General features: G+C 49.8%; 1 protein-coding gene across 1 annotated transcript in view; it reads right to left on the reverse strand.

Moving 5' to 3' along the window:
* Positions 1-23,823, reverse strand: part of LOC147733673 (transient receptor potential cation channel subfamily M member 7-like) — a 1,613,265-nt gene that overhangs the window by 1,302,911 nt on the left and 286,531 nt on the right. The window lies entirely within an intron of this gene.

The following is a 23,823-nucleotide window of genomic DNA, read 5'->3' on the forward strand; positions in this document are numbered from 1 at the left end:
AGGGAGATGTCAGATGCCCAAAGAGACCACCCCCTCCCACCGGAGGAAAGTCACCGGGAGTAGCTAGTGTAGCGCTCGGGGAGGAGATGCCCTTAGATAAGGGGGGTGAGTGGGCGGGTGTCACCTTAGTGTCCCTGGGAGAGCGGGAGATGGTGCCAAAGATCCAGGTGCCCCCAAATACTACAAAGTATGGGCAATGGGTTACCATCAATGGCCAGAGAAGGGAGGCTCTGAGGGATACAGGAGCCAGCATGACTATGGTGAGAAGTCAGCTGGTGTCCCCAGAGCAGGTTGTTCCTAATGTACTCCACCCCGCCGCGATGGCTGACGGCAGAATGGGCCACTATCCAGTGGCTGAGGTTCCCTTTGAGTGGGTGGGGGTTGCAGGTTCACTTCGAGTTGCCGTAAGCCCTGCCGTGCCAGTCGATTGTCTGTTGGGGAATGACATGGAACACAATACTTGGAGAGAGGTGGAATACCGGACGCATTCTGCGATGCTGGGTACACCTGACTGGGCCTGTGTCAGCACACGGTCTGCGACTGCCCGGAGAGGGAGTTCGCCTGGGTTGGAGCCTGGAACAATGGCCCAACCCGCTGCTAAGAAGGGACAGACCCGGAGACAGAGAAAGCCTGCTCCGGCTTCCACACCCCATGAGACAGATCGGCCACCTGCGGTGGTGGACCAGGAGTCCGTGGAGGGGGAAGTAGACTCTCTGGAGGATTTGCCCATCCCTGCGGAGTGGCATGTGGAGGGAGGTCCTACCAGAGAAGAATTCTGTAAGGGGCAGAGGGAGTGCCCCACCCTTGAGGGACTGAGGCGACAGGCTGAAGCCCAAGCAGCAGGTGATGTTACGGGACATTACCATATTTACTGGGAGGATGGACTCCTCTACAGTGAACCCAAGGTACCCTCGCCTGGTTCATCGAGGGCCTTGGTAGTCCCGCAACAGTACCGAGCCTTTCTTTTGGAACTGGCTCATGCCATACCCCTGGCAGGACACTTAGGCCAGGACAAGACCTTTGCACGGCTTGTTCTCCACTTTTACTGGCCTCAGATGAAAGCGGCGTCCAACACATACTGTAGGACATGTGTAACCTGCCAGGCCAGTGGGAAAACAGGGGTGAAGCTAAAAGCTCCCCTGGAACCACTTCCAGTCGTTAGCACCCCCTTTGAGAGGGTGGGCATCGACATTGTAGGGCCTTTGGATCCACCAACAGCAGCTGGTCACAGGTTTATCCTGGTACTGGTGGACCATGCCACACGGTACCCAGAGGCAATACCTCTGAGGACAGTCACTGCACCTGTAGTGGCAAGAGCCCTAATGGGAATCTTTACCCGAGTGGGATTTCCCAAGGAAGTTGTGTCCGACAGGGGGACCAACTTCCTGTCAGCTTACATGCGGGCAATGTGGAAGGAGTGTGGAGTGACCTACCGGTTCACCACTCCTTATCACCCCCCAGTCAAATGGACTGGTTGAGAGGTTCAATAAGACCTTGAAGGGCATGATCAGAAGTCTGCCCGAGAGCCTGCGGAGGAAATGGGATGTCCTCCTACCCTGTTTACTCTTTTCCTACAGGGAAGTGCCCCAGAAGGGAGTGGGATTCAGCCCCTTTGAGCTTCTGTATGGGCACCCTGTGCGCGGTCCTCTCAGCCTGGTGAAGGATGGTTGGGAGAAATCTCCCAGGAAACCCCCCCAGGATGTGGTGAGCTACATGCTGGCCTTCAGGAGCCAAATGGCGAAGTTGTGGAAGCAAGCTTCTGACAACTTGGAGGCCAGCCAGGCAGTCATGAAGGAGTGGTACGACCACAACGCTCACCAGGTGGAACTGGAGCCTGGACAGAAAGTGTGGGTGATGGAGCCTGGAGAGCTTAGCGCCCACCAGGATCGCTGGACAGGCCCCTTTGAGGTGTTGGAAAAGAAGGGTAAGGCCACATACCTGGTGGACCTTAAGACCCCTCGACAGCCCCTACGGGTGCTACACGCCAACCGACTCAAGCCCCACCATGAGAGGCCCGAAGTCATGCTGATGATGGTGACTGACGGGGGAGAGGAAGCGGAAAGCGAACCTCTCCCAGATCTCTTTTCGTCCCAAGAGAAGGATGGGTCAGTGGAGGGAGTGAATCTCTCTCCTACTCTCACTCCTGAGCAACGGGAGGACTGCCGCCAGATACTGGAGCAGTACTCTTCGTTGTTCTCCCTTGTCCCGGGAAGGACCCACCTGTGTACCCATGATGTGGACACAGGAGACAGCCCACCAGTGAAGTCCAAGACCTACCGGCTGTCTGACAAGGTGAAGGCTAGCATACATGGAGAAGTTGCCAAGATGCTAGAGCTGGGAGTAATTGAACCTTCCAACAGCCCTTGGTCCAGTCCGGTGGTGCTCGTGCCAAAAGCCGCACCCCCAGGCACCACACCTGAACTGAGGTTCTGTGTGGATTACCGAGGACTGAATTCAGTGACAAGGACTGATGCTCATCCGATCCCTAGGGCGGATGAATTGATTGACCGGCTAGGAGCTGCCCAATATCTGAGTACCTTTGACCTCACTTCAGGGTACTGGCAGATCTCCTTGACAGATGGAGCAAGGGAAAGGTCAGCCTTCTCCACGCCTGAGGGACACTACCAGTTCTGTGTGATGCCCTTTGGGCTCAAGAACGGCCCTGCCACATTTCAGCGGCTGGTGAACCAGGTCCTCTCTGGAATGGAGAGTTTCTCTGCTGCTTACTTGGATGACATTGCTGTCTTCAGTAGCAGTTGGGAGGACCATCTGCAGCATTTGCAGGCCGTTCTCCAGGCCCTGAGACAAGCTGGATTGACCATCAAAGCCAGCAAATGCCAGATTGGGCAGGGGTCGGTTGTGTACCTTGGACACTTGGTGGGGAGGGGGACTGTGCAGCCCCTGCAGGCGAAGATTGAGGCAATCATGGCCTGGGAACCCCCCAAGACACAGACTGAGGTCCGAGCTTTCCTGGGCCTCACAGGATACTACCGTCGCTTTGTGAAGGGGTATGGCACTATTGTAGCGCCCCTCACAGAGCTCACCTCCAAGAAACAACCTCGACGGGTAGTTTGGACAAAGGCTTGTCAGCAAGCCTTTGAAAAGTTGAAACAGGCAATGTGTGCGGCACCGGTCCTGAGGGCCCCAGACTTCTCCAAGGAGTTCATTGTCCAAACGGATGCATCAGAACATGGCATTGGGGCAGTGTTATCGCAACTCAATGAAGAGGGCCTGGATCAACCTGTAGTCTTCTTATCCAGGAGGCTGCTTCCCCGGGAACAGAAGTGGAGTGCCATTGAGAGGGAAGCTTTTGCGGTGGTGTGGGCTCTGAAGAAGTTGCGGCCATACCTCTTTGGCTCGCACTTCCTGGTTCAGACTGACCACCGACCCCTTCGTTGGCTGATGCAAATGAAGGGGGAAAATCCCAAGTTGTTGAGGTGGTCCATCTCCCTACAGGGAATGGACTTCCGGGTGGAACATCGGCCTGGAGTGGACCACGCCAATGCAGACGGTCTCTCCAGGTACTTCCGCCTTAGTGATGAGGACTCCCAAGGGGTTGGGTAGTTCTCCCCACTTTCAGCTGGGGGGGACGCGTGTTAGACCTGTCTGACTTTTTGGCGAAGTCCCTCCTAATTTTTATTTATTTTGTCCCCTTTTTGCCCCTCATACCCTTGTTAATTTTTGTGTCTACTGACTTTTTGTAGGTGTTGGTCAGGGGGATAGGTGTTTTCTTCCCCCCTCATAATCTTTTACCTTAGGCCCAGAGGCCTGTTCTGACAGGAAAGTTGGCACCACCTAAAATGGTGGCCACCAACTGCCCCAACTGTCACCAACAGAACCTGGCCATAGCCCAACATAGGGCATTCCAGAACCTTCTGGTCCATTCTGGACCACTGAAGGGCAGCCTATATAAGGCGGAATGTGGGGCAGCCATTTTGTCTACCTGTGGAAGTCAGCTGGAGGACAGGCTGTAGCTGAGGGTGGGAAGAGGTTGGATTTAGGATTGACCTCCTGGACTGGGAAGCTGTCTTATAGGTCCAACCCACTAATCCCCTGTTGGTTACTTGTCTTGGCCCCGCTGTGGGAAGTTACTGGAGACCCTGGGCGCCTAGCTTGCCCCTTGTCTGAATTATACAGGGGAAGCCGTTAGGAGAAGGAGACTGTAGTGCTGCGGTGCACAGTCCTCTGCCCAGCAGAGAGAGAGGCTCTCGTGAGCAGTGGTCAATAGAGGTAGGGGTAGATCCTGTGACCCCCCCTCCCCCCAGTAGCAGTGGCCAATTGTATTCTGCCGCAGGCTGCAGTGACTTTTCTCGCTGGCAGAGCCTTGATTCCCCCCCCCCCTCCTAAGTGCTTCACTTACTGGCTGAGGCAGAGACTTGCTGAAGGAAGGAGCAGAAGTAGGGTGAGGCTGAGCGAGGTGACCCCCAGGCCAGGCTACCTAGTTCCAACACACTGTATTTGTCTATTGTGACAAAATCTTTTCATAGATGGCCATTGACGAAACTTCGGTTTAACCAGATACACACATTACTCTGGGATGTGGAGGGAGGGAGTGGACCTGAAGACGCTGCCCCATGTAAATGTGATGAATTTTCCCAGCAAGACACTATGCACTTTATGATTTTCTGCCCCCTGTACCAAGACGCCAGGAAAAAGTTTATTCTTCCATTGCTGAAAAATATGAATTTTATACGGTGTAAACCTGCCTTATTGTTTTTAAAATTGCTAGAATCCCCTCTAACTATGTTTTGTGTTGCCAGCTTTCTTGCAGCCTCGGTTAGAAGCAAGAGAGCTAGACTGAAAGTTTCTCCAGACCCTGATCCCTTTTAATACCCAGTCAATGTATTTTTTATTAATTCTGCCTGATTATGGGAATGCTGATGAATGTTTTAATGTATTTTTGTATTATATTTTGTAAATAATGTAAATAATGTATTTTGAACGTTCTGGCATTTGTATAGCATACTTTTATGATTTTAAGTAATCGAATAAAGTGGTTTTGACTGACTGACTGACTACTAGGGGCTTTGGGGATACAAAGCTAGGTTAGTTTCTTCTAAGCTCAACTTGAGTAGATGAATCCATAGGAACAGTCGGCAAGATGATCACTCTCGCACCCCCACCACGATACACTCTCAACTAATAGGTTTGGACTTAGTACAAAAAATAAGTAAACCTACAGGCTCCTCAACTTAGCATACTCTTTTTGCAATATTATTGATAGGGAAACATCTTAAATAATATAACTGGCATTTCCCACTTTAGGGTTCTGGTTCCAACATGAAAAAGTGCTCTTGTTATTGCCTGGTGCAATTCCTGCAGCAGAAAACCTTGACTGAGAACAATACAACTGCAAGTAGAAACAAATTATGCTGCCATGCCTCTTCCTCGCCTCTGCCTCGCGGAAACTACCAGTGTGGGATTTTTCCACCAGAGAGGATTGAAATCAATCATCTTAATTTCTGTTTCAGCAGGTGAGCACTTACTGGGGGAGTCGCCTATGTTTACTTGGACGATAATGAACTCTACATACGTGAATAAGTTGCACAGAATGAAATGGCTGTGGATAGATATGAGGGAGTGACAGGACCTTTACGCTGAAAAAGCATTCATGGCAAGAGAGAGATTCTAATGACCAAACATCCTTTGATGATGATCAATCTTAGTTTCTGAACCAAACATTAATACTAAGTAAGAGCTACAACTATCGGGTCGTACAGTAGTTCTAGATGCAATAACTCTAGAAATTGCAAAGATGATGGGTGCTATCAAAGCAATTCTTTAGAGCCAAAATGTTTTCTCAAATTCAGTAGGACATAAAGAAGAGGCACATGGGCAGAGGGAGGTCAAGCTTCACTCACACTGCGACTTTGGTGAGTCACAGAGCATGCCGTCCTTGTCCTAGCACACCAGCAGTGAATGAGGTTTGCTACTGGTGTCCGTCCTGCTACAGCTCTACAGACAGGGCCAAGTATACCCTTTCTGCACTTGGCTCTCAATGCAGAAAAGGTAAGCAGTCAAAGTCTTCTCATAATGGGGCTGTTGGGGAACTGAGCTCAGAACTCAACAGTAAAACAATATACACAATAATGCATAGTCAATTCCAGCTAAGTAAAGAGAAAGTACTTAACTAACTCAGAGAAACACAATACTACAAAATTCACTGGGGCCTCAACTGCAGGTTTTGACTCCAACTACAATACTGGGTAAGCATTTAGACCCTCTATTCCACCCTCTGCCCACTCCAGTACTAGAACGGACAATTGTATGGGGCTTCTGCCTAAGAGTAGACATATGAATAATGTGGGTGGGTCTGCACACCTCAATTAAATTTATGTAATCACAATATCTGAAGTAGTGATCAATTTGTATGCGTGCGGAGCATGAGGAGAGGGTACCATCCCCCCTGGGAAATGTATCTGAGTTAAGTCCTCGGAAACTGGGGACTATGCAGCACACAGCTATAAGGTAATACTACCTCAATCAGTTATAACTCAAATTTCCAAAGAATACTTTGTTTATTTAGTAAACAAAAATTATAGTCCAAAATATCTCAATCAATAAACATGATATTAGAAATGCAACATTGTATCATATGTTCAATAAAGTCCATGAATACATCAATAAAAATATTGTGCATACATGGCAATAAATTGCAGTTTTCAAAAAAGAAGAAACACTCTCAAAATAACCCAATGCATTTCGGGTCTCTCCTGACCCTTCCTCAGGGGTATGATAAAGTTTTCAAAGAGCAAGAGTTCAAAGTTCAAAATCCTCAGGGAAGATTCAGGTAACGAATCTACAACAAAATACGTATGAAATTTCAAAATCAAAATTGCATGTGTCTCAAGGCATATCAAACAATGATTACAGCTTCTTAAAATCACACTCATGGCGATCTCAGGGTGTGGCTTGCATTTTCCCAATATCTTATTGTAAACCATCAAGACATGTGATCCTTAACAAAATGTGCAAAATCAGTAGTGCTGGTAAAAGTAAAAGCAGTGCCAATAGTCATTGAACCCGTAACAATATCTATCTGTGTCAATAAAGGTGAAAAGTGAAAGTGTTATAAGTTTGTGCCAATGAGAAAAAAAGAGATGAAAAAAAATAGTCAAAAGTCCACGTGTAATAGTGCTGGTGAATTGAAAACAGACATGCCGAAAACAGAAATAAAGTATTTTGTATACCGCCAGGTCTCCAACAAGATGCTAAATTTCAAATGATTCTCTTCAACACAATCGCCCCATTCTGTAATCGAAAAACAACCGTGGTTCACCAATAGGTTGCTAGAGACACTAATCTGTCGGAGACTCAATCAAGAAAAGAATGTCTACATACCCGTCTCTCAAGTGTTAAATCCAGTCGGTTTTCCCAAAAATCATAGCATCTTAGATGGTAAAGTGTCTCTGTTAAAGAATATGTATCAGCGTTGTATGTAGTTCTATATTACAGAACTACAGCACTATTACACGTGGACTTTTGACTATTTTTTTTCATCTCTTTTTTTCTCATTGGCACAAACTTTTAACACTTTCACTTTTCACCTTTATTGACACAGATAGATATTGTTACGGGTTCAATGACTATTGGCACTGCTTTTACTTTTACCAGCACTACTGATTTTGCACATTTTGTTAAGGATCACATGTCTTGATGGTTTACAATTGGATATTGGGAAAATGCAAGCCACACCCTGAGATCGCCATGAGTGTGATTTTAAGAAGCTGTAATCATAATCAGTGTTTGATATGCCTTGAGACACATGCAATTTTGATTTTGAAATTTCATACGTATTTTGTTGTAGATTCGTTACCTGAATCTTCCCTGAGGATTTTGAACTTTGAACTCTTGCTCTTTGAAAACTTTATCATACCCCTGAGGAAGGGTTAGGAGAGACCCGAAATGCATTGGGTTATTTTGAGAGTGTTTCTTCTTTTTTGAAAACTGCAATTTATTGACATTTATGCACAATGTTTTATTGATGTATTCATGAACTTTATTGAACATATGATACAATGTTGCATTTCTAATATCATGTTTATTGATTGAGATATTTTGGACTATAATTTTTGTTTACTAAATAAACAAAGTATTCTTTGGAAATTTGAGTTATAACAGATTGAGGTAGTATTACCTTATAGCTGTGCGCTGCATAGTCCCCGGTTTCGGAGGACTCAACTCAGATACAAGAGTAGACATAGCCATAGCTCAGGCAGTTTCTATGTCTTTGCACATCCGGAGTATTTTGTGGTACATTCAACGGCGAACACCCATTACAGCGATGTCCTCACTTCGTGGTGCCATCACAATGCGATTTTCACATCGCGGGAACCTTTTCATCCTACGCCGGAAGAACGCAAGCTCTTGCATTGCAGTGTCCTTCAAATAGCATGCTGTTACTACGTAAGTCCGGGTAAAACTACGCAAGCAAGCAGGTCAAATAAATCATATTAAATAATAGTTTTTCCCTTTATCATTCATAGTGTACTACGCAAGTCGGGTCAAATATTATATAAAGAAAAATAATACTAATGCTAATGATGTTAATAGTGGTACAGAAACCATTACGCGTTGTAATCAATCAATCAATCAAAGACATTTATAGAGCGCACTACTTACCCGTAGGGTCTCAAGGCGCTTGGGGGGGGGGGGGGTGCCGTTACTGCTCGAACAGCCAGGTCTTGAGCTTCTTCCTGAAGGAGAGGTGGTCTTGGGTCAGGCGCAGGTCGGTCGGGAGGGAGTTCCAGGTCTTGGCGGCCAGGTAGTAGAAGGACCTTCCTCCTGTTGTCGCTCTTTGGATGCGGGGGACGGCGGCGAGGGCGTGGCTGGCTGATCGGAGGTGGCGTTTGGGAGCGTAGAAGTTGATTCGGTTGTTGAGGTAGCTCGGGCCTTGATCGTGTAGGGCTTTGTGTGCGTGGGTGAGGAGACGGAAGGTGATTCTTTTGTTGACGGGGAGCCAATGCAGGTCTCTCAGATGTCCGGAGATGTGGCTGTTTCGTGGGATCTCGAGGATGAGTCTGGCTGAGGCGTTCTGGATCCGCTGGAGTCTCTTCTGGAGCTTGGCGGTGGTACCGGCGTAGAGGGCGTTGCCGTAGTCCAGTCGGCTGGTGACGAGGGCCTGGGTGACGGTCTTCCTGGTCTCGGTGGGGATCCACCAGAAGATCTTCCGTAGCATGCGTAGGATGTTGAAGCACGACGAGGAGACGGCGTTGACTTGCCTGGTCATGGAGAGGGAGGAGTCCAGGATGAAGCCCAGGTTGCGTGCGTGGTCCGTCGGTTTGGGTGCGGTGCCCAGGGCGGGGGGCCACCAGGAGTCGTCCCAGGCGGAGGGCGAGGAGCCCAGGATGAGGACCTCCGTCTTGTCTGAGTTCAGTTTCAGGCGGCTGGTCGTCATCCACTCGGCTACATCTTTCATCCCTTCGTGCAGATTGGCTCTGGCGGCGGCGGGGTCGTTGGTCAGGGAGAGGATCAGCTGGGTGTCGTCGGCGTAGGAGATTATGTTGAGGTTGTGTAGGCGTGCGATGGCCGCGAGGGGGCTCATGTAGACGTTGAAGAGGGTGGGGCTCAGCGAGGATCCTTGAGGGACGCCGCAGATGACTTCGGTGGCCTCTGACTTGAACGGTGGGAGGCGGACTCTCTGTGTTCTTCCGTCGAGGAAGGAGATGATCCATTCCAGTGCCTTCTCCTGGATTCCGACGTTGCTGAGGCGCTGCACTAGGGTGCGGTGGCAGACAGTGTCGAATGCCGCGGAGAGGTCTAGGAGGATGAGGGCCGCTGTATCTCCGTTGTCCATCAGGGCTCGGATTTCGTCGGTGGCAGCGATGAGGGCGGTCTCGGTGCTATGGTTGGCTCGGAAACCAGACTGTGAGGGGTCGAGGGATCCATTCGTCTCGAGGAAGGCGGCCAGCTGTTTGTTGACGGTCTTCTCGATGACTTTGGCTGGAAACGGGAGGAGCGAGATGGGGCGGTAATTCTTGAGTTCGGTGGGGTCCGCTGTGGGTTTCTTGAGTAGAGCGCTGAGTTTGGCGTGCTTCCAGCTCTCAGGGAAGGTGGCGGTGTCGAAGGAGGTGTTGATAATGTCCCGCAGGTGGGGTGCGATGACAGCGTCAGCCTTGTTGAAGACGTGGTGAGGGCAGGGGTCGGTCGGAGATCCGGAGTGGACGGAGTTCATCATGCGGACGGTGTCTTCGGTGCTGATCGGAGTCCAGGCGCGGAGGGTGGTGGTGGGCGGCGTTGCTGCGGTCGTGGCGTGCGTCGGTTGAATGCTGAAGCTGTTGTGTATGTCCGCGATCTTGTTGTGGAAGTAGGAGGCGAGGGAGTTGCAGAGGTCTTGCGATGGGGTGATGTTGTTGTTTCCTGCGTTGGGGTTGGAGAGCTCTTTCACGATGTTGAAGAGTTCCTTGCAGTTGTGTGCGTTGTTGTCCAGCCGGTCCTTGAATGCAGTTTTCTTGGCGGTGCGGATCAGTTGGTGGTGCTTCCGGGTGGCGAGCTTGAGGGTGGTCATGTTGTCCGGTGTTGGTTCCCTTCTCCAGACTTTCTCGAGGGCTCGGCAGTTCTTCTTGGAGCTCTTGAGTTAGTCGGTGAACCATGGGGCTTTCTTGCTGCCGGGTCTGCTGGGCGGGGTCCGCAGAGGGGTGAGTTCGTCCGCGCAGTTGCTGATCCACTTCGAGAGGTTGTCGGCGGCCTAGCTGGGATTCGCTGAGCTGGCAGGAGGGTGCTGGCTCAGGGAGGCGGCGAGCTGGTCGGCTGTGATCTTGTTCCAGCTTCTGCGGGCAACCTGTTGCTGGTGGTGGTGGATCGTCGTTCTTTCGAAGGTGAAGTGGACACAGCTGTGGTCCGTCCAGTGGAGTTCTGTGGCGTGGCTGAAGGCGATGTCTTTGATGGATGAGAAGACGGCGTTGAGTGTGTGTCCGGCGAGGTGGGTGGGGGTGGTCACCAGCTGCTTGAGTCCAAGGTTGGCGAGGTTGTCGAGCAGGGTGATGGTGTTGTGGTCGTTGTTGTTCTCCAGGTGGAAGTTCAGGTCCCCCAGGAGGATGTAGTCAGCGGAGGGGAGGGCATGCGGGCTGACGAAGTCGGCGATGTCCTCGCTGAATTGTGTGCGTGGTCCCGGGGGTCGGTACTGGCGTGCAATCTTTTGGTATGCGTCCTAATGGATTTTGCTATAGGGTAAACAACATTGGCGTTAAAAACCCTGTGAAGTATTAGTCTTTGCGATGTGGAGGCTGCGTGCTAAAAGCACGCCTTGTAACGGTTGGCGACGATGTACTGACATTCAACAGCTCACACCCAGAATGTGATGGTTTAAATAAGAGTAAATGTTTCAACTGCAGAACATTGTCTGCCGGTCTTGCTCGGTACGTTGTGTGTGAAGACCCATTACCTTCAAGTTGCTGCTGTTGTGTGGTGCTATTGTACATTCTCTTGGAGGGCAATTTCTGTTGACATGGAACTGCAGGAACTGCTTCACTCAGAACTTGGACTACAGTAGGTGAGCAGCAGACCTGCTTACAGGCACCTGCCAGCCAGGATCCAACGAGTGCTCTTTGCAAGAGGTTGTGGTCTGTAAGTCAGGATCACACAGAGTGCTCATCTCGCAGGTGTGGCCTCTGGGCCAGTATTCGTATTCTGTTTTGGTGGTGATGGCAAATCCTCAACTGGATTCACTTGGAGTCAGGGGCAGAACCATCATCATGCCTTAGGGCACTTTAGGTTTGCCACACACCACATGATTAGTACTCAGGCTTGATTTTTGTAAGTGCTGCCTGTGGGGGCTATCATGGAAAACCCATAATGACATTAATTACCTCTAGCTTCACGACTGAGGGCAGTCAGCAACCTCTAGTTTTTCTGCAAGCTAGCCTCTCCTTCTGGACAGTGTCTTTTTTACAGGGTCAATCACTTTCCTTTCCTCTTTGAGCAGACAGACAGGCATCAATGTGTTAAGCAGACATTTAATTTCTCCAGCAAACTATGTAGCCTTCAGATGATGTCTTCCCATCTTTGGGAAACTGAGTATGGTTGGTGTCTGCCTGACAGTCACTCAGCAGTCCATCAAGTACTCTGCCAAGGTACTTTCTGCACTGGACCTGCAACTATACCTGCCTAAGTCCAGCTGGCCTCTGCTGGAGTGAGTTTGTGATGCCCAAGAGGTGCCTCCCAGGTCCTGGAAACTTGGATGGCATCAGTGGAGCTTCTCCTAGAAGAAATGTAGACATCCAGATGTTTGGACGAATGGGCCTGTTCGCACCAAGATCTTATACCATCGCCAACCAGAAATGCAAACCTCTGGTGAACTAGACTCTTTGCACATCAGCAGCCACCAGTGAGGACCAGCAACGCAAGATCTGCACTTTGCGCTATAGCATCGACAGCCCATGGTGACTGCCAACATGAAACTCCAGCAACGATCATCCGCAATGCTAGACAGGATCTTCGAGCTGCAGTGTTCACCATCTGTGACGTCCAGACTGCTTATCACACTACAGCACAGGCCTTGTGGCCTCCTCACTGAGGACGGGACTCTACACGCTGGATTAGCAGGTAACTTTTTCAGTGCCACTAACCTGGTCTGTGTACATGGCCTGCACTCCATTGCAGTAGAACTGAACTTGTGACTTTCACATGGCCTCTTATGACCAAATAGTTGCTCTTTGTGCTATTAGGCAGAACACTTACCTCAAGCCTTTACAATTGCATATCTCGGTTTCTACGTTTTTTTTTTAGTCCTTTTGGCATAATTTTTATTTTTATTTTACTCTATTTTTCTAAAATGGTGTTGGATTTTCCTTGTGTTGTGGTTTCACTTTATTGCTGGTTTACTTCTGCATAAATATTTTGCACATTGCTTCTAAGTTAAGCCGGACTGCTTTTTGTGCCAAGCTACCAGAGTGTTAACACATACGCTAGATTAGACTCATGCCGATGACAAAATCAAAAGTTTGGATACCAGTTTCACATACAATCGGGCCCTCAGGACAGAGGGCCACACCCATTGGCTATGTAGTGGGCCTCCCTGTCCAAAGACACGTGCGCCATATAGAGTGCAGGCAGCATCAGTGCAAGTTTTTACAGGTGCACAAACACAGCTCAAGTAATGCCCTCTATGGGAGGAACTGCAAGCTCACACAACGATCTCATAGGGACAATTAATCATGTTCATGTCACAGCAATAGGTGATTTCTGTTCCAACAGGATTGAAGGGTGGATTTGCGCAAGGAGCATTGAGGAAATAGGTACATTGTTAAACCGGATATGAGGCATAAGGGGAAGAGGACAAATGCAAGCAGCTTCGAAGGAAAAAGTAGAGAGGCACAGGGCTTTAAGGCAATGGACATGTACAAGGCCGGACTGGCTGCACAGCGCATCGGACACCGGAGGGGTGAGCGCAGTTTTTTGTTGTTGTTTTTTTTATACTCGGGCCCTTTCACAGTAGTGCTGCAATACCAGCCCCTAGTAACAAAATCAACAGGGCCGGCCAACATAATAACTCAATTCTCACTCTCGTTGCAGAGTTCCTTGCATATTCAGCAGTTTTTTAGGCAACAATAATAGTGTAAAGGTTGATCATTCGAGTGATTAATCTTCCTGTTGGAGAGATCAGAGTTCTGTCTACTGGCAGGTTAGGCTCATCTAAAGAAGTGCACATTGTTAATATATATGTATATGTAAAGAATTTGTACTACCCAGATCATAGAACTGTACTTATTGTGCATAGCTGAGTAAATTACTACTTTTGTCACAGAGATCCTTTTGTTACCTACAGTTCATGACATCCAACCATAATCAAGCACAATGAGCTATGAACTGGCATCAAAGAGCTGCATTGAAACTGCATGGTGCAGGTTTGAAAGTTATGTTTTTCCCCAATCTTTCACTATCCTAACGTTCAGAAAGTAGATTTGTTGGAGTTGAAATACATTCTTATTAGTAAATCCAACCCCAACCACTGTGTCACTGTGTTGATTCACAGGCCAGCTCTACAGCGCTGCAACCAGTGCAGCCACAACTGGTGCTGCCCTCAGGGTGTGTAGGGAGGAGGGGGCTGTCATGTTTCAAAAAAGCACAGGTTCAACAATCACCTGCTGCAGAATTTCTTTTGTATCCAGCAGTTTTCAGCCAACAAATAAAATGTCACCCTAACTCTGGTGATTAATGTTCCTGCTGGAGAGAGATCAGAGTTTTGTCTAGTAGCAGTTCTCACTCATGATAAAGTAAAGCAGGGAGTGAATATGTCTGCTTCAAAGTACATGTACCACCCAAATCACAGAACTGTATTTTACGTGGATCCCTCGGTAGCAGTGGTGGCTGCCATCTACTGGGGAAGCAGGCGCACACAAAATTAAAAACGTACCTCACACGTCCTCTGATCCGGACCTCCTCTTCCCACTGAACTGTGGCACCAGCAAACTCCCTTGCCCAATCCTGGGGCTGCTCACAGGCAGCATGCGAGCAGCCCCCTGGTCGATGGGAGCAGCTTCTTTCGGCACTCCGCAACTTACTGGAGGCCTGGAATTGCTCTTAACCCAGCACTTGCTTTCAACCCAGCTGTCTTAAAACAGCTGGGTTGAGGGGTTTGACGTGTGCATGTCTGGCCAAAGAGACATGCGCAATTTAAACAGTGCACAGACTGCTCTCTGCCTACCACTCACCCCTGCTGACACTGAGAAGGCCCCGCCCCATCGTAACATTCAGTTCAGGACAGGATGATGACAAATAAAATGGTCATGAATTATTTCATTTTTCATCTCTGGGTCTCGGGGGGGGGGGGGGGGGGGGGCATTTAAGTGGGGCGACGCTCCTTCACTCAAATGGAGGAGCCGCCCCTGCTCAAACGGTTACTCCTTTTGTCACAGAGATCGTTCTGTTATTGCAGTTTATAGGTTAGAACCCAATTGCAGCACAGTTAGCTACAAACTAGCTTCAAAGAGCTGCATGCAAACTGCAAAGTATAGATTAGAAAGTTATTTTTTTCTCCAGTCCTTCATTATGTTTGCAAGAAGGGTTAATTTAGGTAGAAATATATTATCAGTAACGCCAACCACCGTGGTAGGTTTTAAATCCCAGGTTTGTGCTTCTACAGACCAAACAATCTTAAAATGTACTGCCTACTAGAATCAGTGACATGTGACTCCTATACCTTATACTCCTCATTATCCTATGATTTACTCAAGTATGATTCATTGGCTCTGTATAAGTATGTGATTTAAAGTGCTCTGACACACTACACTGGTATGAGTAGAGCTATAAAACAAATAAAATGCATGTGAAAGAGGGGCAAGGGAGAAATGTGTGGAAGTGGGGACATTTCTGGAGAAGGAGGTTTCTGATGCCAACAAAGATTGTCATACTGGGCATCACCAGCACTAAAGCTGGCCCTGGTATTGAATCCTGAGGTTTTGCTTCTCCTGGCCAAGCACACTTAAACATGCCTACTAGAATGGAAGATATATAAATCCTTCTGCTTGTATTCCCTTTTGTTTAATATCACATTTGAATGCATTGATTTACATATGTATGATTCATTGTCTCTGTATGTGTGTGTGTGATGTAAAGTGTTCCAACACCCTACACTGGAAAACCAATGGAATACATGTGAGAGAGGAGCTATGGAGCGATGAGGGGCACTGATGGAGGGTGATAGTGAGGGAATCATTGAAGAGCCCCAGAATAGATTGCTGTACCCTAGTGCACTGTAAGGTCCTCATTTACTGTGCTTCAAAAAGCAAATACAATTGACTAATGAGAAAAGCGTTGTAAAATGCGCCATTTTTCCCCCAAAGAACGCTGTCCAAATCCCTCTTGCAGTTAGTTGTCAGGTTTGCTCGCTCGGCACCATACAGGGACAGGTCTGACAACATTTTCCAGGGATGCGATGGGTTCCCAGTCCATCCCATGGCATCATCGATGGCTCAGGGAAAAGGGAAATAAAATCGGGGCGTACGCGAGGAGATTTCACGGGTTCACCAAAAAGGTTGCGCTTGGGACTTTATTTCAAGCACAAGCCTGCGATCTTCAATATGGCATACTTCCTTTGCATGAGCGCAAGAAGCCAGCAAGATTCTAATTCCCGGGGGGCGTGGCTTGCAGCCGAGCGCAACCTAGCAGAGCTCCGGCTAGTGCGACGAGATCTCCACACAATCAGCATACTAATCCTGCCAGAATTTGACCCAGAAGATGCTTAATCGGCATCAGAGCTGCAGAGGCAACTCACGATTGAATTTGAAGCACATACGGCAACGTACAAGCACTCAACAGAGGAGTGACGCAGAGCGGCCTGTGGCAACACCTGAAGCGGTAGCCTCGCGTAAAGATTGGCCCGGGGCCGCTCCGGACCTGCTGTACCACGCCAGCAACAGTGAGACGAGGTGAGCTGCGCTGGGCAGCGTAGCTGGTGGTGCCTGGTGGCCCGCTGCCCAAGCCAACTTTCTATTGGGAACGTCCCCCCCCCCAGCTTCCTATCCGGGGGCGCTGGACGAGTGTGGAACGCCAACCTCCAGGCCCGAGTCCCGCCCATACAACGGCGCTGGTGGTACCCGTGGGGGAGACGACTCGCTCGGTACCCACACCCCGGCCCAGCCCACACGGCCATCGGAGCTTCAGCAGCGGGGTGCGCGACGTCTGGCGCCACCCATGGAGCGCTCCCAAGAGTCCCGGCCTCAGGGACTGAACACCCCCTCCACGCCATTTGAGAATTGTGAGTCTCGGCCAACACCAGCTGATAGGGAAGAAGGGCCATCCTGCCCTCAAGCACCATAAAGACACACGCAATACTAGACATGGGGCTCACAGGGGCCACGAGAGATGGCGCTGTCCTGGCCCAAAGGCCTCCACTCTCAATCATCAGATTTACACTGTGATCCAACGCAAAGGCCTGCCACACACCTAGAATCATTGAGACTGAAGCTCTTCGCGCACCCTCCTACCACAGGCCCTCAGCAATCTCCATCGACGGTAAGAGGGGCCGGAGCCGGTACCAGACCGGCCACTCCCATACCCTGGTCCCCAGGTACACCAGCTCTAATCAAGGGCCCAACATCACCTCGTTGACGCTGTGCTGAATCGGGGGTAGTGGTCCCTACACTTTTTCTAGCACCGCAGCAGGAAACCTGACAGGCCGCCAGTGACAGCCAGTCACAGGGCAGGCGGCGGGGAGTACTGCCCACAACTTGGTCAAGCGGCGGAATCAGTCTAAAGACCTGCATCAATGAGGCGCCGAGGCCCACACACAACCGAGCAAATCAAGTTGGATAAATACGCATATTCTAAAGATCCCACAAATGCTGCCGTTCAACAGACCCCCACGGTATCCAACCCAACACCTGAGGGCTGGCAGGAAGTCATTCTGCAGGACATCTTGGCTTCTCTCACGAATGTCCAAACGACAGTGGGATCTATCTCTGCAGACATGTCGTTCCTCCGCGCCGACTTCCAAAAAATGGCTTTGAGAGTGACCGAAGTCGAAAACACTAAGGCATCCCTCACGAAGGACACCGCCTCCCTACAACGAAAGCTCCAACCACTGGAAGCTCAGACCCGACATATGGTCTCCAAGCTGGAAGATCAGGAAGGGAGGTCCAGGCGTAACAATGTGCGCACTACAGGGGTGCCGGAAACCAAAGGGGGGCCTGCCATGGACCTATACGTAGAGGAGCTCATCAAAACACAGCTCCAACCAAGGGGGCTATCAAGTTTCTTCTCTGTAGAAAAGGCCCACAGAGTGCCGGGTGGTAGACCCAAGCCAGGAGCTCCCACCCGACCAATCCTGGCCCAGATCTTTAATTTCAGGGACCGCAACGCCATCCTCCAAACAGCACGGTGGCGCCAACATTGCGCATTCACAATTCCACCATCGCATTCTTCCCGGACTACACTGCAGCTGTCACCAAGCAAAGAAGTAGCTTTCTAGGCATCAAAAAATAACTTTGGCGCAGGGAACTTGCCTACTCAATGCGGTTTCCTGCGAAGCTTCAGGTGGTGGCAGACGGGAAAACCTGGTTTTTCGACAAACCTGATGACGCCCAGAACTGGCTGGAGGGCTGGCACTAAGTAAATGGGCCCAAAAGAGACAACCAACAGCCAGAGGCGAGCAGGTGAAGAGGAGGCCCCATCGCCTGCAGACTCAGGGAACTGACACACCAAGGATTACAGTCAACAACTTCATAACAACACTCCTGGGATAGCCACAAGAACCCACGCCTACCCAGCACAACTACAGCGTTCACCGCCCGAGGGGGTTCAATGATGACCCAGTGGGAGCCACCTAGCAAACTTTTTTACCTCCTTTCCGATGCCATGTGTTCAGTACAGTTCTTAATCTTCCAAAGTCTTTAAATGATGGGGATGCTTGGCGTGCTCCAGATGTTGTTCCCCCGCACGCAAGTACTTTTACATGGACTAAAGCATTCTGCAATGTTGGGGTGGCGGGTAGTTTGGAATCAGTCTAGCAGAGGGGAGGCAGGGAGGAGGGTGGAGGGTGGAGGGTGGGATTATGTTTCTGTTTTTGTTCACGTTTTCAATTATTGTTTCACTTATGCTATGCAACCAACTGCCGAACACATGCATTTCGGGGTTAGCACGTATGGAACCCAACGACAGGCGCACACCGCACCAATGTTCCACTCTCAATATAGTGTCCCAGGGGACGTAACCCCTGACCCCGTACAATCACGTCAGGGAGATGCGCACAAGTCCTGCCCCCCTCTCACCATTATATCCTGGAATGTGAACGGACTATGTGACAAAATAAAGAGAGGGCTAATATTGCAACAGCTTAAGAGGCACACTCCCTCAGTGGTCTTCTTACAGGAGAAGCACCTGGTGGGAACAGTCACCCAGGCTCTGGATAGATGGGGCTTCAAGATGATAGCGCACTCCGAATTCACTTCAGGCTCAAGGGGGGTGGGAATACTGGTACAGAAAAGTTTTCCACTAGTGATACAAAGTACACACAAGGATGACCAAAGACGCTTTGCGGCACTCTCTTGTCAATGGGAGGGGCGTGCATACAACCTGGTCTCCGTGTATATTCCCCCCGCACTCCACAGTCTTGCCTTCCCAGCCCTAGGCACCTTTTTGCTTTCATTTCCCTTAGAAGAACTGATAATGTGGGGGATTTCAATGCTGTACTTGACCCTGCCCGTGACAGACTTCCACCGAGAGACCTAGGGGCCTCCCATGCACACTTCAGAGATTTTTTCAGTAGCAATAGGGCTAGTGGATGTGTGGCGCACGCATCACCCCGCAGAACACCAATACACATACCACTCAGGAGCACATAACAGCATGTCCAGAATTGACTATATCTTCATCTCGCCCACAAACCTAGAGAACATCCTAGAGATCAAACACCTCCCTAGAGGGATATCTGATCACTCTCCAATAGCAGTACAATTTACTTCACACCACACTGAGCGGAGGCATATATACCCCATATGCCCAGGATACCTGAAGGTCCCTACTATTGGGATAAAGCTACACAAAGCCACAACGCACTATTTCCAAGATAACACACATTCTGTGACCTCCCCATCAACTCTCTGGGAAGCATACAAGATGGTTATTCGCGGACAGGCCATTTCGCTGATCACTGCCCACAAAAGAGACAAGGCCCTCCAGGTGAGGGAGCTCAAGAGAGCTGTGACTCTGACGGAAGAGGAACACATAAGGGTACCAACCGACGACACGACACACAAACTAGCCCTAACCAGACAGGCCCTTAGAGATCACTCATAGTAGGATGCGAAGCCAGAGCCAAGCAAACAACACGCGATTTACAAGGTGGGGATAAAGCCGGCAAGCTCCTCTCCTGGCTCGATAAAACAGAATGGGCCAGTCGGGTGGCACGGCTCCACTTGGCTTCCGGGGCGGATGTAACAGAACCACAAGACATAGTTGCTGCCTTTGCATGACACTATGAGACGGTTTACACACCTACCGCCGACGCTAGTGAGGAAGAGTGTCAGGCATTCCTTAAAGACATACGCCTACCAACATTAGCAGCCCCAGAGGTACAAACACTAAAGGCCCCGCTTACTGAAGACAAAATTACAGCTGATATTAGAGGGCTCCAACCGGGCAAAGCACTGGGCCGAACGGTATACCTGTGGAGCTCTACAAAAATACGTTGGGGCCCCATCTATTGAAAATGTACAAGGACAGTCTAGAAAAAGGCATACTCCCACGGAACCAGAGAATAGCGACTCTTGCGGCAATTTCGAAACTGTGTCCTGTAAGCCCCCAGAGGAGTGCACCTCCTACCGTCCAATTTCGCTCCTTAATGCAGAAGCGAAAATACTGGTGAAAGTGTTGGTGACCAGGCTCCAACCATATCTCACGTCACTAATACACCCTGACCAGTCCGGTTTTATGCCAGGCCCCAACACGGCAATGAACCTGCGACAGCTTCACGGTGTAATGGCCCGCATGTCGACCATTCAAGAAGATGCGGTTATTTTATCCTTAGACGCCAGTATGGCCTTTGATCGAGAGGAATGGCCCTTTCTGCTCTCAGCTCTCCATAACTTCGGCTTTGGCCCCAGATTTCTGGCTTGGGTTCGGCTCCTATATACGCAACCCATGGCCCATGTGGTGGGTAATGGACGAGTATCCCTCTGGGGCAGGGCTGTCAGCTGTCCCCACTTCTGTTCGCTCTGGCGCTAGAGCCGCTCGCGGCATGGATCAGAGGGGATCCAGTGATACAGGGTGTGCGGTGGACGGAGAGGTGGGAGGACCGCATCTCCTTCTACGCAGATGGCATGCTATTGTACATGTCCTCCCCTAGCCGATCAATCAATTGTCTGCTAGACATCTGTGCATACTACGGCAGATTCTCTGGGTACACGATCAATTGGGCGAAATCGGTTCTGTTTATTCTTCACGGTCCTCCGTCACGTTTGCCCAGAGATGTAACGATACTACTTGGGGACGATGGGTTCAAGTACCTGGGCATCCACACTACAACCATTTCTATGAGCGTAACCTCCTTCCCCCTCTCCAGAGACTCAAGAGTGACGTGAAACATTGGCATTCACTGCCCCGGACCCTCCTGGGCCAAGCAGCATATTCAAAATGGTAGCCCTCCCCAGGTTTTTATACGCCCTTCAAAACACATCAACCCCTGTTCCAGACTCCTATTTTAATTCCATCGCGGCATGTGGGCCTTCTCCTCTGGGACAACAAACCTCCACGCATAGCAATGTCCAAACTTACCAGAGGCGGGTATGAAGGCGGTATAGCCCTGCCCAATGTACAACTATATTTTTGGGCCTCTCAACTTAGAGTAATAAACTAATGGCAACATGCCCCGCTGGAGGAGCCATCTCTGCGACTGGACAGACACGCGCTAGGCACGGATGGTCTCTTGAGGTTCCTTTACAGCAAAGCCAAGCACTGCACACTGATTGGCCCCACCGCACACACAGTGCTCACATGGTTCAAGGCGCAACGAGCGCTCGGCTGGGAGGGAGTCTCAACTAACACACACCACTCTGGGACACCCCAAAACTGGACATGCTCCGTAATAGTAAAGGTTTCACTGAACGGGACACAATTGTAATCTCTAGGGTGGGAGACCTGTGGAAAGGGGAAGAGAGGAGACATTCGCTCAGTTGCCCACGACATACCAAATGGCAGACTCGGAACAGTTCCGCTACTTACAAATCATGCACGCACTTGCCACAGCAATACCCCTCCGCGACGTTCTCCCCGAGTCCTCGCTGCTTTAGGACCGCCTCCTGACCGACTGCCTTACAAAAAAAGCGATCAAGTTGTTATACAACCAGAAAGATCCCACATGCTCCCTGTGAGAGAAATGGCGGAGGGAGCTGGGAGACATGGACGACCAAGACTGGCAGGAGGCCTTAGCATTCCCGCAGAAGGTGGCAATCCCGGCCAGACTGCGACTTGTGCAGTTGAAAATATTGGACAGAACCTATTACACCAGGACGATGCTACACAAACTAGGACGGACGGACACACCCCTGGGCTTGAGGGGCTGTGAAATGCGGGGCACATTTTTCCATACGCTATGGGCTATCCAAAGCTTGCACGCTACAGGGAAACAGTCATGGAAACGATCAGCCAGGTTTGCAGTTTTGGGGTTCCCCCTGAACCTCGGAGGTGTCTTCTTAATATTTGGGAGCCCACCGACCTCAATCACACAGCACAGGCTTGGGCAACCCTGGGGATCATATTGGCTAAGCGCAACATAGCACAACACTGGGGGGCGCCCACTACCCCTCTAAATCAACACTGGTGTCATGACCTAGATAGGGCGATGGTGGCGGAGAGGGGGGTGTTTATTCGTAGAGGGTGTCCTAGGAGGTGGGCGCAGGTGAGGGTCTGGTGGAACGCATTTAGAGGCAACATTTGCACCCCTCCGCCTGAGGAATCAGACTTCAATCTCAGTGACTAATCCACACAGCCTCACAAAGAGCCTCACAGGTGGCATGGAAGCAGAAAAAGGGGCAACTGAAGTATGACTTGTAAGGGACTGAACGAAGCCAGCAGCGTGTAACACCTTGCGGGCTACCCTATAAAATGTATGATGTAAGATTTATCAATGTACAATATTATTATACAACACGAGTTGTAAGCAGAATTCAATAAAAATATTCAACAAAAAAAAAAGATTCTAATTCCCTTATAGTTCACAATCTATCGGATCTAACACTTAAGGTGAACTGTGCAGGAGTCTATAACGAGTTCCGACTTCGCTGGACTGCTAAAATTGTATTAGGGTGCCTCTAGCAGGACGATTTATTGCGCTATTAATCTAAGCGCGAGTTAAATATTAGAAAGGTATTTGGAGTTTTTGCCGTTTCTCTGCTTTTGCTGTGTTCAGCAGCCACAAGAGAACCAATAAAAGAACAATTGTTGCTTAGAAGGTGGCTGCCCTCAGCGCACTCATTGAGCCCACGTAAGAGGCGCCACCTTAGTGCTGCATTCTGGCACATCTCTGTGCACTAGTCTCAGGGACCCACCCCTCCCTCCCAGGGAGTCCCCCAAAGTCAGGTGCCTATGCAGCGTCACTTCCGACGTATTCATTGGGCTGGGGCCAGGTACTTATACCTGCCCCCACCATTGGCCTTCCCGGTCAAGGTGTTTCCCCATAAGAGCGGGACTCCAAGGCTGGTACACAGGTACCAGGCAACAGGTCGCCCATTGAATTCCACATACTACAGGGAATAGTACATTGTGAACACAGGGTCACATGTTCCACCTATGAGGCCAGCCTGTTTTCTGCTGCATTCAGCCTGGCATTTTTTGGGACTTGAGAGTCAGTGAGTTGGTAGCCAGATCAAAGAGGGATGGGTCAATGGGTGTCATATGCAGGTAGGACAGTAGGGAGCTAGGGGACACCTTAAGAATAACAGTGAAAAGATCCAAGACTTTCCAGGTGGGGCAGGGGAAAGACATAGTCCTCCAGCCCCTCTGCAACAGAAAAAACTGTCCTGTGGAGTTGATCTTAGGCTACATGGCCCTCCACCCTAACACAGGAGGCTACCTGTTATTACATGTGGATCTTATGCCCTTCACGAGATAATAATTTGAGCAAGTGATGATTTCATGTTTAGAGTTGTCAGGAAACTCTGGGCCAAACAAACGATATTCCAACCATTTCTTTCGTATTGGGGGGCCACCACACCCTTTAAGGTGGGCCTCCCCCCGATCACATCAAGAAGGTGGGGCGGTGGGACTCTCAGTGCTATAAGCGTTCTATTCGCCCATAAGGGGTCAAGCAGGATATGCAAAGTCTAAAAAGAGTAAGATAAAAACGATAATTGGGATTCATAATTCATTCCAAGTAAAGTTCCATGCCAC

The sequence above is a fragment of the Lissotriton vulgaris genome, chromosome 2_1, assembly GCF_964263255.1.
Source record: "Lissotriton vulgaris chromosome 2_1, aLisVul1.2, whole genome shotgun sequence".
NCBI classification, from domain to species: Eukaryota; Metazoa; Chordata; class Amphibia; order Caudata; family Salamandridae; genus Lissotriton; species Lissotriton vulgaris.